Here is a 12,365-nt window from a genome sequence, read left to right on the forward strand (position 1 = left end):
AGGTCTTAATAGACAGTCCATATGAATTGCTACAGTTGAATAAATTCATCGCCAGGTGCTCAATCTTCTAGTAATGAGTCTCTAGAAAGTACAGTAAAGTAACAGGCCAGAGAACCAGAATCACAAAATCACAATCATACATTCTCAGAGTGAGAAGGAACCTTGATAGTCATCTAGTCCAACCCCTACTTGAAAGAAATGTTTTTGTTTTGTTTTGTTTTCCTGACCCAACACTTCTACTCACCTCTGCAGTCAAGTAGAAAAAAAAAAGTCCAAATCTTCTTCTACGTGATTGCCCTTCCAATACTTAAAGATAACTCCCCACAAAGCTTTTCTTCTCCAACCTATGTACCTCCAAGTCCTTCAACTGATCCTCCTATGGTAGGGACTAGAGCAGGGGTGGGGAACCTGTGGCCTCGAGGCCACCTGTGGCCCTATAGGTCCTCAAGTACAGCCCTTTGAAGTTTGGAATCAGACAAAGGGCCATACTTGAGAACCTAGGGGGCCACAGGTGGCCTCGAAGCCACAGATTCCTCACCCCTGGACTACAGGATGCCCTCTTTGTACTGCTCTTCACTTACCATTGTCTTTCCCAAATTGTGGTGCTCTGAATGAAACCCAATACTCCAGATATAGTCTGGGCAGGACAGTGTCCAGAGGGGCTATCCCCTCTTTATTCTTGGAAGCTTATGCCTCTCTTAATGCATCTCATGATTACATTACCTTTAGGGATTCATTTTTTACCCCTGTAGAACTTACAATTCACTAAAATTCAGGCAAACTATCTAATTCTCATCTTATAATACTGAAGTCAATTACTTGAATCCAAGTGTAAGAACAATCCCTTGCTGAGTCTGTATTTGTGAAACCTTCCCAGTTTGAGAGGCAGTATAGTAGAAAGCACATGGGATTTGGAATCTAAGGAATTAAATTCAAAACCCAGCTCTACCACATCCTGTTCCTGTATGAGCTTGGGTGCATCACTCAATCTCTCTGGGCCTCAATGTCCTCATCTGCAAAGTGAGGGGATTGAACTCAGTATCCTCTAAGGTCCTTTCTTACCCTAATGAACCTGCTATGCATGTATCTCTGCTCTGCTAGCATAGTGTTTAGGAACCCAGGGTTACCTGTATTCCTGAATAAGTCAATGAAATAGTATTTACATTATGTGCAAAGCACTGTGCTAACCTCTGGAAATAGTTAGAATAACAAGACAGTACCTATTATCAAGGCAAGTATCACAATGCAAAAATACCTAACACACACTTGGGGTGGGAGTCTCACTTTGCTTAGCTGTTCATTATTTGTTTATGAAGTTGCAGTTTTTTTACAAAATTAAGTAACCTTTAATTAACATCTACTTAATATCACCTGATTCCTGCTTTTAATAGCTTAAATTAATACCTTTGAGGCACTTTAAAACTCTTTTTTGACACTATTTTTATTTTGCATGCACTGCTCAGGGCTGACGGTTTGATGTTCCCAAATAGACAATAAGAATCAAGCTTTTAAATGTAGGATGCTTGTACTTGCTCTTTGGTATTTCAGATTCATAGGTGCTTCATAATAAGGGATCCTCATCGTGCGAGAAAATGTATATGCAAACATAGGCTTTAACAAATTGTCTTCAACATTCTGGTTTCTAGTTTGGTAAAGTCTTACCGGAAAGGAATACAAAACACACACATACACACACACACACACACACACACACACAGAGTAAATGTCCTGCACCCATTAGTTGAAGTCTGCACTAAAAGAGCCAAATCATGCATACATGTCCTATGTGTAGAGATTGTCTATTTAATTAGACTGCTAGATGAAGCTCAGCTGATAAATGACAAAGAAATAGGAAGTTTATATCAGTGCATAGGTTATATGATTTTCCTGGCATCTCACACAGCCCACTGGCTGTTGATGAGGCATGCACTGGCCATTTATAGAGATGCCTACCCAGCAATGTCTCCTGACATTGACCACTCCTTTATTAGCAACATAGAGAAAGAATGGTATAGGGGATAAAGAGCTGGCCTCAGGGACAAGATGACCTGGGTTGGAGTTTCACCTCTGACATATACAGGCTGTATGACTCCGGGTAAGTCATTTAACCTCTCAACACTTTAGGCAACTCTCTAAGACTCTAAGTTCCAGAGAAGGTGTCAACCTATATTGGGAAAGGGAACTTCCTCACCTGAAAGTTCTCTATTCCAATGAAATCACAGGTCCCTGTCCCTATATCAATGCAGACCCATAAAGGGATTATGAGAGAAAATTCCTTTTGTTGGTGCAGCATTTCCATCAGATCCTACCTAGCAAGATGGAGTTATGTTTCAAATTGGAAGGAAAAGATTTGACTTACTTTGGTATTCTGCTCCTCAGTCTGTAAATCATATCCTTCTTCCTTCTGAATCTGGAATCCATCCTGAATGTGGATCCTTCCCTAAATTCCCTCAGTCCTGAGTGTTATGAAACCAGGCAGATAATATTTTTTTCTTGCCATTTGGGCCTTTCCTTATGGACGGAATTAACACCAATATCAGTAGGGAATTGGTACATGGATTATTTGAAGCATATGATCATATGATCATGAGTCTATATATAATTAATTTGGGAACAGATGGGTAGTTCATTTAAATTCTATGATACTCTTTGATATCTTGAAATGCTAAGGAAAGTAAAAGGCTTTCCAGAATTTCAGGAACCAATTCCAATGACGTCTGGATCTTGGAGCTATTGGATTATAGTAAAGGAAGCAGAAAGGCATGGGGGCTTTTGGGCTTGAATCTTGGCTCTGCTACTTATTATCTGTGTGACCTTGGGCACATTGATTAGTCTCTGGATTTCTGCGTCAAAAGATGGGGATGGTAAATTAGATGACCTCTGAGGTCTCTTCCCATTCTAAATTTATGATCCTACATGCTGGCAGTCTCAGAACCAGGTGAGGGATAGGCAGGAGCAGGCTAACCAGAAGGCTAGAATAATGGGCATGTAATTTAATTAACTCAATTAGTTAACCTAATTCAATTTAATGATTAACTAAGGGTTAACCAAACCAAACCCTTTCCACTTCTACACTGTTTATAAAAGATACAGAGTTCCTTTTCCTGTCTTGATGAGTATTATTTAATACTTCAAAGATCTATAATTTCACAGATGTGATTACTCCTTTCAACCTCTCTATATAACATCTAGAGATGATCTTTGAGAATTGATATGGCCCCAAATCCATCACTCAGTCATAAGCTACTGATGACCTTTCCCAAACTCAGCTAGCTGGGTCCTTAGACTACAGGCTACATGTTTGACCTTGTTGAGCCACCTAACTTCTACTAGTCTCTTCTTTAAAACGAGAAGGTGGATTGTTAGCTCTGTATCTATGATCCTATGTTTTAAAGGGAGATAACAACAACAACAACAATAACAACAGCTAGCATTTATGTAACATTTTAAGGTTTGCAAAGCACTTTACAAATATTGCCTCAGTTTATCCTCATAACAACTCTGGGAGGTAAGTGTTACTATCATCCCATTTTACAGATGAGGAAATTGAAGCTGACAGAAGTTAAGTGACTTGCCCAAGCTCACAGAAGCAATAAGTATCTGAGGCTGGATTTGAACTCAAGTCTTCCTGACTCCACATCCAACAGAGAAGAACATCACATTCTTGAGTTCAAGTGTAATTGTATTAAATGAATAAATGAAAAAGTATTTATTTAAATGTTTATCATGTGCCAACTACTATGGTGAGGCTGGAAATGAGACAGTCCCTGCCCTTGAGGAGCACACACTCTTTTTTTTCTACAGATATTTTTTCAATTAACAAAAATGTAACTTTTCTCCCTCCAACCTTCCTTCCCCCATTAAAAAAAAAAAGGAAAGGGAAACAAAAGCTTTACAATAAATATGCATAGTTGAGCAAAATAAAATCTTGTATTGGCCATGTCCAAAAATTATAGTCTTGTTCTGTACTCTGAGTTCATCAGCTCTATAGGAGATGGGTGTTATGTTTGAGCATTCTAACAAGTGGAGACAACACATATAACAACACAGTAGGGGCTTATTAATGCTTATTGATTTGTTGAGATGTATTCCAGTTAAAGTCAGGAAAGAAAGTGTCAATAGAGTCACAGGGCTAGTGATTTGATCCATTGGGCAGCCAACTGATGTAGCCTAAATTTGATTATTGATGCAGAGCTAGAGGGAAGGGGGAAAGGAAGGAAGCAATGCAGGAGATGAGTGAGCTGAAAGACCAGATGGAATATGAAGCATGACCTGAAGGTCTGGCCTGGGTGGGGCCTAAGGCTAAGGTTGGCTACATAAAGTAAGTAGATTGAATTTGCTTAGTTACTCACCTTAGGGGAAAGAGGGAAGGAATTCCAACAATGATAGGATTAACATCCTTCAGAAACTTAGATGATGTTTTCTGGCTTCTGGAATACAAACATATCCCAGGTGATGAGAAAACGGGGAAAAACAAGGTAGATGTCAAGATGACCCAAGCATATGGCTATATGCAGTATGAAACATAGTCTGATGGTCTGGTCTAGGGCCTGCGGCCAGTTGATACAGTGGGCTAGTTGAATACTTGAAAGAAATGTGCCAGCTTGACTCAGAAATATTTTCATTATACTGAGAATTCTATAATGGACAGAAATACCATAAAAGTAGCATGTATTATAATAGGATATTATTTATAGTATTATTTTTCAAAGGAAGTGTCATGAGAACTTTCTTCCAAAAAGAACAATGTTGCTTTCAAAAACAGTGTGTAAAGCTTTATCCCTAGATATACACATATGTACATGTATATGTATGCATGTAGACACATGTGTCTCCAGTATATCACCTTCAACACATTACAAGAGTTCAGAAAGGTTGTGATAAGAATGATACTATCCCATCACATGAGGGCACTGACCTACTGAAAGCATTAAGGACCATTAGCTAAAATGAAGAGTAATTTTCTTTTGAAAGGTAAATAACAAAATTACATGAACACTTATTTACCGCACTGACTTCTCCTAGAGGCAGGGAGAGAGAAGCTTCCAACCATGGGTCCTTATTTGATAGACTTCACGTAACCAAAGACTGATCTGGGTAATCTCTGAAGCGAGGCTTTCAGCTATGTAGCAGTATTTGAATATGGCACACGTATTGGGTTGGATGGGTAGGGAAATTCCCTTAAAAGGGAACTCCCTAAAGAACCATTAGAGGCCAAGGAAGCTTTTTGGTGTCACCTCTCACAAGCCCTAACCATGCTAGAGAAGTCAGATCTGTCATCAGAGAAGACCAGCTGTTGAAAGATTTGGAAACAAAGAACCTGACTCATTATTCTCCCTCTCTGGGCTGGGTGTCACTTTCCTCATATGTAGATTTCTAAGACTGCTACCAGATCTGAGTTTTATTTTTCTCACCCAAGACACTCCATCTCCCAACTACAGGCATTTTCCTTGATTGTCTGCCATGTCTGGAATGCTCTCCCTCCTCATCTGCCTCCTGGCTTTGCTGCCTGCCTTCAAGTCTCAGCTAAATAAAATCCAATCTTCTGTAAAAAGTGTCTCTGACATGTTTTACATGACTGCACATGTATAACCTAGATCAGATTGCTTACTGTCTCAGGGAAATGGGAGATGAAGAAAGGATGGGGAGAATTTGGAACTCAGTTTTTAATGAATGTTAAAAATTGTTTTTACATATAATTGGGGAAAAAATAAAATGTCATTTTTTGAAAAAGTGTTTCCTAGTCCTCCTTAGTGCCTTTCCTCTAAGATTTCTCTCCAATTTATCCTATGTATACCCTATGTATATATGGTTATTTGCATGTTGTCTGTCATATTAGACCGGTTTTTGCCTGTTTTGTTTGTTTGTTTGTTTGTTTGTTTGTTTTGTATCTCTGGTGCTTAGCACAATGCCTGGTACATAGTAAGCACTTAATAAAGAAATGTTTGTTGATTTCTTAGGATTCTCTCCCTATGGTGCTAGGGTTATATTTCAGTGCAGTGACACAGTAGCCCTAGAGCATAGACACAAAAAATTTCACTTTACTTCACTCTTTGCCAACTTGTCCCCTCTCTTCTTCCCCTACCCTTCAGACTCAAAGTTCAAGAATCAAGTTGAGTGTCTTTAAAGAAGTCGTAAACCTCAAAAACTTGAATCCGTAATAGAAACAACTAAAATCCAGGTGATTTCTGTTTATAAGGGAGGGTACTACCATTTTCTCTATCACACACCAACAACAAGGACTGTCCCCTACAGCAAAACAAAATAATTGAAACATTTAGCAAGCTCTAAAGGGAAACAAACTTGGACTTTTGTGGAATAACAGTCAAATCCTGATCCAGATCTTAGAGAAATTTCTCCTCCTTAACATCCTTTCCCCACTATAAAAACATAGATATTTGCAATTGAGTATTTATCTCTGAAGGCAGCTAGGTGGCTCACTGCACAGTGCTAGGCCTGGGGCCAGGAAGACCTGAGCTCAGATCGAAGACCTGAGCTCAGATCTCAGCCCAGTCTCAGACACCAACTGTGTGACCCTGGGCAAATCACTTAGCCTTAGTCCCCTAGAGAAAGAAATGGCAAACCACAAATCTTTACCAAGAAAACATCACAGACATTACAGTCCATGGGATCATGAGGAGTCAGAAAACAACAATCCAGTGTAAATTTAAAGACAGACTTTTTAAAAAAGACTTTAAGAGTCTACAGATGGAAGTTCAAGATAGATAATCGTAGAAGGTACTTACAGCTAGACTGGCATTGGAACCCTAAATCTTAGTTCTTAATTCTCAAGTAGATGAGCATTAATGTGTGATGGAAAAAGCCCTGAATTTGGCACCAGATGTCCAGGCCTGAATTCCAGCTTTATTGTTCACTATTTTACTACCTAGGTGAATCACTTGCTGTGAATCACTTCATGTTTCTGGACCTCAATTTCCATAAATGAAGGTGATGGACTAAGACCAACTCTGACCACATGACTCCCCTTCTCAAGAAGCTTCAGTAGCTCTTTATTGCCCCTAGGATAAAATAAAAACTTTTTGGGAGGAATGGGGAAAGGGAAGTTAATGACTTTCACAGATTGTTCTCAAGCTATATTTCCAGAATTATTCTTCCCCTCATGTGCTTTAATAACTGTAGTTCTTCATCTCCTGATGCTGCATCTTTGAACGTGCTAAAGCTGTCCATGCCTGAAATGCACCCTCTACCTTGCCTCCACCTTTTGGAATTCTGGGCTTCCTTCAAGGCCTGGCTCAACTGCCACTTCTTCCACAAGGCTTTTCCTAATAACCTTCAGTTATCAGTCCGTATCCCCAGTCCCCATCACCAGGAGTTACTTTGGACTTATTTTGTGTTGTCGTATCCGTGTCTCTGTTTCATCTACCCCATCCTTTCTCTTTCTACTACTCTAGTATATAAGCTCTTTGAGGGACTTCTTTTTGTGTTTGTATTCCCAGTGCCTGGCACAGAGTAAGTGCTGAATAAATGCCTGTTGAATGAATGAATGATGAATTAATCAACAAGTTACCTTTTAAAGTATGCTTTTTTACATATCTTAAATAATGAGCACATGTTCCTAGGTTTGCGAAGACAGAAGGTTAATTTTACAGTATCCTGGAATTATAAATCTAGAAGGAACCGTGGAGGCTGTTTAGTGCCAAGCCTTGTTTTTTTTGAAACCCAGGCCCAGGAAGTTGAGTGACTTGTTCAAGATCACACAGGTAATCAGAATCAGAGGCCCCATTTGAACCCAGGCCCTCTGGTTCCACAGCCAGTGCTTTTTCCACTGTGTCAACAACACTGCTTCTTACTTACAGACCCACATTCCTAAAGAAAAGTGATTTTAAATAGTAATGGTGTCCATATTAAAACAGTCAGATGACTGAATATAATTGAGAAAACTTTTTTTTGGTTGATGGAGGAAATGGAACCGCCAACATGAATCTCAGGAGTTGAAGCCAATTCCCAGCCCAGGATAACATTAGTGTTCACATATTGAGTCAAACGCTCTTTGGGGAAGGAATTTTTTTCTGTTTTGGCTTGTCATCCTCTCTACTCTTATCAATTTAGAGTGAATTTTAGGTGCCATGTGAATTATGAAAGCAATTACGGTCTAGGTGTTTCAAAGTCGTGTTTTAAACCATGACATTCTTTTGAACCTAAGTTGACAACACAGCTTCCTTCTGATCCCTTTCTCTCACTAGACTCTGAAATATACACAAAGCCTACAATGACCGGAGACAGAATAGTTCCTGAATGTTCACATAGAGCTGGAAGGGACCCTAAAAATTCTCTTACTCCAGCCCTCTCTTTTCTTTTTAATTTTTTAATTGTTAATGATATCTTTTGTTTTTCACATCATCATCATTTCTGTATATATATTCCTTTCTTTCCCCTCCCTACGGAGCCATCTCTTATAAAAAAAGAATAAAAAATTCCAAATTCTTCAACTCCCAGAATTCCAGAATGGTTGTCCCCATTCACAGCTCCACCAAACAGAGTACCTGTTTTCCCATAGTCCCTCTAGCATTTATCTTTTTCTTTTTTTTGTCATCTTTGCCATTTTGATGGATGGAAGATGGAATCTCAGAATCACTCTAATTTGCATTTCTCTTATTAGTGTGATTTGGAGCATTATTTCATACGGCTATAGATAAACTGGATTTCTACCCTTGAGAACTGTTCACCTCCTTAGATCATTTGTCAATTAGAAACAAAGTGATGGTTTCCTTTTTTTTCTCATTCCCCTTTTTTCCACCACTTCCTAGCTCCACTCAACTCCTACCTCCGATCCTGGCTAGACCAATTAAAATTAATATGTTAGGAACAAACTAGAAGGATCTAATATCTATAAGGGTAAAGGAAAGTAACAGAGGAATAAATGAAAAAAAAAATTACTAGGTGCTTGCTTACATTGTGCCAAGCACTACACTAAGCTCCAAGAATGTAAAAATAAAAACACAGACAGTACCTGCCCTCAAGAAGCTTACATTCTAATGGGGGGAGAATATACTCATAAGGAAGTAGTGGACTGTGAGAGGCACTTTAATCCATAATAACAACTGTATTTAGTATTTATATAGCTCATTAGTTTGTAAAGCACTTTACAAATACTGTCTTATCTGATCCTCACATCCCAAGGAGCAGGTGCCATTGTTACATCCATTTTACAGATGAAGACACTGAGGCAGAAATTAAGTGACTTGCTCAGGGTCACACAACTAGTTAAGTGTCCGAGGCTAGTCTGAGATCTGAACTCAGGTCTTCCTGGCTCCAGGTCCAGCACTTATCCTCTGAAAAAGGCAACAAGTGTTTATTAAGAACATACTACGCAGAGTCTCCTCTGTCACCTCCACCCCACTAGCAGTTCTGGAACCAAGCAGAGTCAGTGGCAGGCCTCACTGACCAACTCCTCTTTCCTGCTGCCAGCTGCCAACCCCCTTTCAGAACTTGTTCCAACAAACTATTAAAACATAGTGGATTATCATGAAGTTCTAGGTGTGCAGGACTTTAAAAGGGCCTATTGCAAAATGGCATATAAGTGTCACCCTGACAAAAATCTTGAAAATAAAGGAGATTCAAACAAATAGCTAAGACATATGAGGTGTTATCAGATGCTAAAAAAAAAAAAATGGGACATCTATGACAAATATGGAAAAGAAGGATTAAATGGTGGAGGTAGAAGTAATTTTGATAATCCATAGGAATATGGATTCACATTCTGGAACCTAGATGATATCTTCAGGGAGTTTTTTGGTGGAATAGACTTTTTTTGGAAGTTAAAGAGGGAATCATGGAAACAGAAGCAGAGGTGTAGGACCGTTTTTATCTGTCTTTAGTGGATTTCCAGGTTTTGGAAATTGACTTTCTTCATTTATAGATACTGGATTTACTTCATTTGGTTCAGTGGAGCATGAAGGCCTCATGTCATTTGGTAGTAGTGGAACGGGTAACTTCAAACCCATATCAACACTGATTAAAATAGTTAATGGTAAAAAAAAAATCACTTGAAGGAGAATTATTGAGAATGGTCAAGAAAGAGTAGAAGGTCTCAAGAAGAGAAGATGGCCAGTTAAAGTCCTTAATAATAAAATAGTAAGGAACAGCTGTTACACTTGGATAACAAGTAATTCAACACACGTTTAACAGAAATATTAAGCTATAACAGGACCATTTGAGGATTAACAGGAACATTTTTTTTGATTTCAAAAAAATTCTACAGTATAGCTGTATCTAATCTAAAGTATTTATAAACAGCTCGATGAAACTATTATTTGTCATAGACTTTTGAGATTATTGTTGGGACTACATTAATAGGACTTTTTTTTGTCTTTAAAACTGTTGTGATTTTCTGCATGTACTTTGCTTTTTATTAAAATTCATCCAAGGTAAACAGTGATCTTTTAGTAGTACTAGGGCAAAATGTACACTAACTCCAACATCATTCCTGCTTTTCCATTTTGTTTGAAATATGAGCCAAGTAGTAGTTCAGATTTGCTGTTAATATAGCAGGATAAATTTTTTTATTTCAATTTTTAAAAGTATTTAGTAGTAAAAGGTGTTAATACATTAATAGTAATACATTTTGGGTTTGAAATAAATTAAGGATATAGTCTAGTTGTAAATGAATGCTGGCAACTAAGTTTTGACAATTGTTTAAATATGTAATGTTAAGCCTAGACCAAAAAAAAAAAAAAAAAAAAGAGTTAAGCTGGTAAACTGGTTCTTTGTTATTTGCTATAAAAAAAAAATCAAATGTTTATGTCAAATTCTTAAAAATAAAAGAGCCTACTATGTGCCAGGTACTATACTAAGTACTGGGCATACCAAAAAAAATTAGGCTTTGCCTTCAAGGAGCTCACATTCTAACAGCATATATAAATCAGAACATTCAAGACAAATATATAGTAAATGTAAATTTAAATGTAAAAGTAAATTTTAGAGACAGATGGACTGGGAGTGGAGGGTGGGGGTGGGGACCCAGGAAAGACCTCCTGGAGGAAGTAGTACTTGAATCTTAAAGGAAGTCATGGAGTCTAAGAGGACAGAGGAAATCACAAATAAGAAATCCTCAATATATTTCTATAAAAGAAGCAAAATTCAAAGGAAAAATGGAGGCCAAGTCGATGTCACCAAATATATCAATTGCTTCTAAATCAATCATGATTGGCTGTTACGATGTTCCCTCCAAAAAAAAAGTAAGTATCTGTTTTTGTTTTTTTCCTGGTATCACTGAAGTACAAGGTCCAACTTTCTCATTTTACTGATAAAAAAACTAAGTCCCAAAGAGGATGAATGATTGTAACCAAACTGGGACTAAAAACAGCTCTTCTGATTCCTAGGCTAGTATCCCTTTCTCTAGGCAACAGTAATTAGCATTTTGACTCTGGAGTCAGAAGACTTAGGTTCAAATTTCACCTCTGACTCTGCCTAGGTGTGTCATATCTACATGGCATAATGAATAGATTGCTGGGCCTGGAGTCAAGAAGACCTGAATTCAAATGAGCTTCAGACACACTATCTCTGCGATCCTGAGCAAGTTACTTAACCTCTGACTATATCAGTTTCCTCCTCTGTAAAATGGAGATAATAATAGTGCCAACCTCCCAGAATTGTTGTGACTCTCAAATAAAGATCTTAGCACACAATTGTTGTTCAGTCCTTTCAGTTGAGTCAACTCTTTGTGACCCCATTTGGGGTTTTTTGGGCAAAGATACTGGTTTTGCTATTTCCTTCTAAAGCTCATCTTACAGATGAAGAACTGAGGCAAACAGGGTTAAATGACTTGCCTAAGGTCACATAGCTAGTGTCTGAGGATGGGCTTGATTAGCACAGGACAGTAGGTACTAAGTAAGTCTTTTCTTCTTTCCTTCTTTTCTGTTTACCTTCCTTCTTTCCTTCCTTCCTTCCTTGGAGTAGATGGCCAATAAAACCCCTTACTGCTTTAGATCTGTGAATGCTTTAGCAAGCACCTACTTCGTGCCAGTCATTCCGCTAAGTGTTGAGGATAAAAGACACAAATAAAAACTGTCTCTACTCTCAAAAAAATTGTTGTTGTTTAGTTGCCCTTTGTAATCCCATGGACCATAGCACACCAGGTTCTTGCAACCTCCACTGTCTCTCAAACTCTGTCCAAGTTCATGTTCATTGTTTCCATGATACTGTCTATCCATCTCATCCTCTGCCATTCCCTTTTCCTTTTGCCTTCAATCTTTCCAAACATTAGGGTCTTTTCCAATGAGTTCCAACTTCTCATTATGTGGCCAAAGTATTTAAGCTTCAGCTTCAATAGTTGACCTTCCAATGAATAGCCTGAATTAATTTCTTTAAGTATTGACTGATTTGACCTCCTTGACCTCCCGGCT

The 12,365-nt window shown here is 38.3% G+C and overlaps 1 pseudogene; it reads left to right on the plus strand.

Moving 5' to 3' along the window:
• Positions 1 to 2,085: 2,085 nt before the first annotated feature.
• Positions 2,086 to 10,130, plus strand: LOC114033122 (annotated as a pseudogene).
• The last annotated feature ends 2,235 nt before the right edge of the window (positions 10,131 to 12,365 follow it).

This window comes from Vombatus ursinus, unplaced genomic scaffold (genome assembly GCF_900497805.2).
Source record: "Vombatus ursinus unplaced genomic scaffold, bare-nosed wombat genome assembly UNPS02006779.1, whole genome shotgun sequence".
Taxonomy (NCBI): Eukaryota; Metazoa; Chordata; class Mammalia; order Diprotodontia; family Vombatidae; genus Vombatus; species Vombatus ursinus.